Here is a 6,000-nt window from a genome sequence, read left to right as displayed (position 1 = left end):
TGATGTTCTTTGCTTTTTGAATTCCCACACACACTTCTTCTACCTGCTTGCAGCTCCCCTAAAGCACAGACCTCCCGTCCTGGGAGTTACTTGGTGTTTCCAGACTGATTCCATGTAAAATCCCTGGGGAATCCTTCATGAGCAGCTCCAGGACATCTCATGACATGGCACTGGGTGCCAGGTTCGCTTGCAAACCTTTCCCATAAAAACAGCAACAAAACCCAAACCAGCCCCCCAAAGCTTAAACTACCAACTAAAACTGAAGCTGCAGAGCTGCCAGTAGATACGGTACAGATGTCAACTCATCTCACCTCTAGAAATTTCCTCAATTCTTTTTTTCCCCCCAACCTGATTACAAAGGTGCTTTATTTAATGTAACAGATATTTTATGCAGTCTGGTCAGAAGGTATCAACCCATGCAGACAGGCAGTTGAACCTGCAAACTAAATTGATCCCCAAAAACCTTAATCATTGCAATTCCTGAGCATATTCTGGCAGTTACTTCCACACTCCCTCCCAGAGCTCAGCTGTTTTCTCCCTGACACAGGAATAATGTTAATTTTCCTGATGTTGATCATCATTGGGCAGATGGATGCAGGTAAGGATGTTTCACACACTCAAAGCAAGTTTTCAGAGTTCTAAGCTTACAACTACAGGAAAGGACAAGTCAACAGTAACATTCACCTGTAAATAGCTTTAACTGGGCTCTGCTGGTGCTGCTGGAGGGGCTGTTGAAGCTCCCCAAGGAGTCCAGATGTGTGGGCAGAGGAAGCTGAGCAGGTGAAACAGCCATGTCTAAAGGAAGGGCAAAGCAGCTTAAGGCAAAGATTATTCTGGTCCTAAGCCACCCATCGGCTGCTGCACAAAGAGCATCTCTGAACAGGGATTTTACCCAATGGCCCTAGGAAATATTAGTTTAAGTGGTGAGAAAAAACCCCTTTGAAAACTGCTTTGCTAGGAAGTGCTCAAAGAATTTAGGAGTCTGCCACAGGCCAGATTAGAGCACCTTACCCTGTGCCAGACACCGCTGAGATGGCTCATGCAGAAAAAGGACCTTCAGCAGAGCCGTGGACAAGGAAAAAGGTGACGTTTCAACAGAGCTCTTAAAAGTTACAGGAATCCTACCTCCCCACTGCTTAACCTGTTTCTCGTAGAATTAAACCACCTTTCTTTTGAATCCTGGAGTGACTGAGCAGCACCTTTCACACCCCACTGCTCTTGTAGAACTTGCACCCGAGCTGGTGTTTTCTTGGGGGCTCCCAGCTCTCCCCCAGGCCATTCCAAGTCCTCTGAATTTCAGTTTTCCGCGAGATTTGCTCCGTCCGGGCTGCGCTGAGGAATGCTGGCAGGTGAGGCGCAGGTCTGAGCCAGGCCAAAGGCATCTCAAGCCTGGTCCGTCAGCACGCACGCTGATCTACTGGGAAGAGCTCCTTCATTTATCTTCATTACTGCTCCACCTACCAGCAATTTACGGCGGGCTTTAAGAAAACGCTGCCCCCTTGGCAATTAATCCAAGCCTCCATCCTGCTCCCAATTCAGGGCACGCTCCATGGGCCGGGAGGGACCCAGTGCCCTGGGTCAGTCGTCAATAGACATTTCGTCTTCTCTAGAGGACTTTGGGAAGCGTCTTCCAGCAGAAATCCTGCTTCAGAGCAGATCTGTAGCCCTACCTGATGAATGACACCTTAATCAACAGCTGCTGCCAAAATACCTCTTCCCTTTGAATGCAGATGCTCAGTGTTTTAAAACAAAGGAGAAAACTCCCAAGGACAGGTCTGTCTTGGGTTTACTGGCTTCATCTGTTCCCAGCATCACCAAGATGCTAAAACTGGATGCTAAGATACTAAAAGTGGATGTGTTCAGCACTTTGTAGAACAACCGTAGCTGAGAAGACAACCCACTGCAGCTGCCTCCTCATCACAGCACAGTAATAAATCAGAGTAAAAGCACCTGGGAGCAGGTACCAGCATTATAGAGGAGGCACCAGTATTACCTGGAGACAGCCCAAGGGGCTCGAGTCTACCCAACAGAAGAGCCAAGCGTTTCTTCCACGGGTTAAGCTGGAGAGGTTATATTTTGTAATGCTCTTCTGTTATTTTGAATATAGTGTAGTGAATCTATGAAAGTTGGTCCACATTCATGGAGAGGTCTCAGAGTTTTACGCTGTCTTACCTGCACACAAAGCTTTGCTTGCATACCTGTGCCAACAACAGACCTGCTGTGCAGGTCTGGCTCTCGGGGACAGATTTATGGGGCATTTTAATATTTGCATAATATCTGTGTGGGAGCTTTCCCACCCTGTGTTACCGAAGGCGAGTCAGGGAGGGCTGCTCCAGCAAGCCGCAGGGGTTACTGCTCTGGAATCGCAGCTGATGAGTCAATGCAGGAGAATGCAATAGTCACATACTGTGTCACCCTGTTTTATAACTGATGATAGCCCACAGCCAAATCAGAAATCAAGAGGTTCTTAAGAGAAGGGTCTGAGCTGATGAGGCCCTGGTATAATTGCACAAATTCAACGCATCCAGAGCAAAAGGAAAATGTCACTGGCCAGAAAGAACCCAAGCAAGAAGATCCCCGATGGAGAGACATCCTCATCGTCGTGGATGCAGCCTCAGTGATGCAATGAGTGTGGGTGTGTTATCCAGCGTTCCCCGAGGAGCAGACTCACCGAAGGGCCTTCAGCAAAAAGTACAACACGACAATCGAAGCTGGAAAGGAGGAAAATTCCAAGCACATGAGCTGCATCCCTGAGCACCGTCTTCTTCCTACAGTGCTGAGGGCGGTGGGGTGTGCTCAAGGAAGGGAGGAGGGAGACAGGAGACCAGAGACAGAGCTGGAGACTGAAGCTGCCTTTCCTCTATTAAAAGTTGGGTCAATTCAGACCACATAAGATCATACACAGAAGCCCACTATGACTGCTACTGTCAATGTGACCCGGTGTTTAGAGATTTTCGACACACAGGCATATCAGAATAGCTCACACATCACCTATACAGTCTTAGAGGCAGAAGGGAGGAGTGAGTCTGTCTGTTTTAACAGCAAAACAGGGCAAGCTGGGTACTGCTCAGAGGCTGGTGGGGTATGAACCCCATCTGCTCTCTCTGCACTTGCTACCAGCACTGTCCTCTGCTAAGAACACGGCCCCGGTGCACATCTGCTCCCAACCTCCACAGCTGGTTCCATTCCGAACCCTCCGCACAGCCTCACGTGGCTCCCAACCACACACCCCATATATTAGTAGCCTGGGAGGTGCATCTCCCCTCCGTGTGTCATCTCTGGGCAGGGGGAAGGGCAAAGTTAATTTATGTCTGCACGAGCCCTGTACGTACATCTCCTTCTCTCCAAGGGAGTTTGCTCTCATATTTAACCTCTTCAGCCTGCTGGCACCGGAGGCGGATGATGCAGTTTGTAGAGAGGTGCAGGCACTTCACTCTCCCCCTCCCCTTGGAATCTTCCTCTCACTTGTGGTCCTTGGGATTCACCCAATGTTTCTCCAAAAAAAAAAAAAAGAGACCTCAAGACAAGTATGCATTTAATAAGCAGTGAGACAAATAAGCTCCAGTTATCCCAGTAGAATTACAACACCAGAGAACAATTTTCTGCATTCCTCTGAAGGCCTGAAGGAACCCAATTGCCTGCTCTCAGCCTAAATAGGTACCAGACACCAAGTGCTCCATAAGCAAACAGAGCCCCCAAAGTGCAAAAATGAAATAAGTAAAAAGCTTCACGTTACATATAAACCAGCCGTTTGCACCTTGTTATTAATGGTCTTGACTATGACCTTTAAACCCTGCCTTGCTCAGAGTCATGGATCTACGAGCCTTGGCACCCTCACAACAATTCCGGGATGAGGAGCAGGAATAAAGAACCCTGGTCAGTGTTGGAGATGCAGGAAGGGAACCGGCCTGCGATAAACCTGGGCTGAGAACCACATCAGAGCAGCAGCCGGGGCTAAGAGGTGACCATCTCCACTACACCTTTGTCAGCATAACCTGAAAAGTTCCATTGCCACGTATACACATGCATACGAGCTCGTGAGGCATCATCTATCCCCAGTGACAACGAAGGGCTCACAGCACGGTAAATAACTGCAATTCAGTCCCTAGAGGATAACTCTGATGTGGTTTATAAGGCCACATGAACCAGAGTTGCCTTTACCCAGGAATATTTATTAGTCTACACTGTCTCACTGCTGCTTTAAGAGTTTTATGGTTATAAAAGCACCAATAAACCAGTGGGAAACTCTACCCCATGAAAGCTGTTCAGTACGAAGTCACCATCTCTGGAGGACACCGCCCTGCAATACCAGCCAGCCAACATTAGAAAGTCCTGCTTTGACAAGATAACAAATCATGTTTGCATCATCTCTCCAGATACATATGCAACACAAGTCCTGATCCACAAACATCTTTAGACACTTTCCAGTAACATCAGTGGTAATGTAGGGCAAATGCGTGTAAGAATTGAGTTGTCTCACAAACAATAGCTTCACTATCTGGTAACTTGTTCCTTCTTGGAGATAACTTCTGGAAAAGCAAGAGGTTGGCAGGAAGCGATGCAGCATTCCTCCGCCTGGACATTCTGATCAAAACCCAACCTGCCATGACATGGTGAGACACTGTGAGCAACAACAACACACAAACAACAAACCAAACCTGCCCCAAATGAATCAGAGACTATAATGACCCTGTTTTACAAACACACCTATTAGCATCGGGTATGTAAATAAACGCTGATTTTCAAGTTCCCTGACTTTCACTGGCTACTTGGAATGGAAATCTAAGACACATACAGCCTCATGGGAAGAATTTTGCCATCCCAGTGGCTCTAAGGTCATGGTTCAGGGAAACGGCAACAATCAAGCGTTATCTGTGCTGAACTATAATTGTCAATTTATATATAAATATATATATATACACATACACATGCATGCAACTGAATTGCATGTGGACTGATCTGGTATTCCTATGGCATGGATCAGGTGGTCAGTCCCTAAGTGGCAAAGGAATGTTCCTATAAAGCACGAACCACCCTGCTAGGAAATGAGACGGGGAGCTCCTCCTTCCTCCAGAACTTCGAGACGGGAAGATTCTCACGACACAGCCCGTTGCCAGCTCCACTTTCAGCACAAGCCCATCCCCTTTCTGTTACTGTTATGTCAGGGGAGGACAGTGAAAGAAAGCAGCTCTTGGGATGATACATGGGAGGCAGCGCTTCATTTATAACCCCACACAAACGCTGGAAAATGTTCAACTTTAAAAAGCATTAGGTTGGTTACCTTATGGGCCCCTGCGGACCGAGAAGTGAAATTACACGAACACAACAGATCTATTAATCACCACGATGATTCCACGGTGAGAAACAGCCCCAATGGCATACGTTCAACTGGAAAGAAAGTTGAGAAAATGACCTAGTAGTAGTTAGGCAACTCAAAAAAATTTGGTAGTACCTTTCTGTAGGGCTCCCCTCTTGACTCCTCAATGAATTCAAGTATTTAACTTGGATTAAAGCCCAGTCAATAGAAATATACAGTGGAGAGTAACAATGGCACTTCTACCTAAACACATGAATTTCCTCCCAGCCAAAGTTACAAACAAGCAACATTCATATGAGATGCATAGGTGACCGTCCCCTCCATAGCACTTTGTTTAAAAGGTAAAGAAGGATTTGAAAAAAGAAAAGGAAAACATCATCCCCAGTCTTCTGTGTCAAGATGGATTATAGGTCAACTCCAATCGACCTGTAATTGATTGATTCAGGTATTATTTCGAGAACAGAGTAGGATACAGCAAGATTACTCCATCCAGGATTCGGAAAACAGAATAATCTGCAACGCCTTTGAAAGAAGCCACCAACATCACAGCTTGCATCAATCCTTCACAAAGATCAGTGAAGATTGAGTATGTAAAAATCTCCCTACTTATTACGGGTAAGTATACGTGTTTTCTGTAAAATGTAAGATGACGGAGAACTTTTTATGAGCAGAGAATTAGCATT

This window comes from Patagioenas fasciata, chromosome 21 (assembly GCF_037038585.1).
Source record: "Patagioenas fasciata isolate bPatFas1 chromosome 21, bPatFas1.hap1, whole genome shotgun sequence".
In the NCBI taxonomy this organism is placed as follows: Eukaryota; Metazoa; Chordata; class Aves; order Columbiformes; family Columbidae; genus Patagioenas; species Patagioenas fasciata.
The sequence above is the reverse complement of the archived record's forward strand: the minus strand, read 5'-3'. Positions refer to the sequence as shown.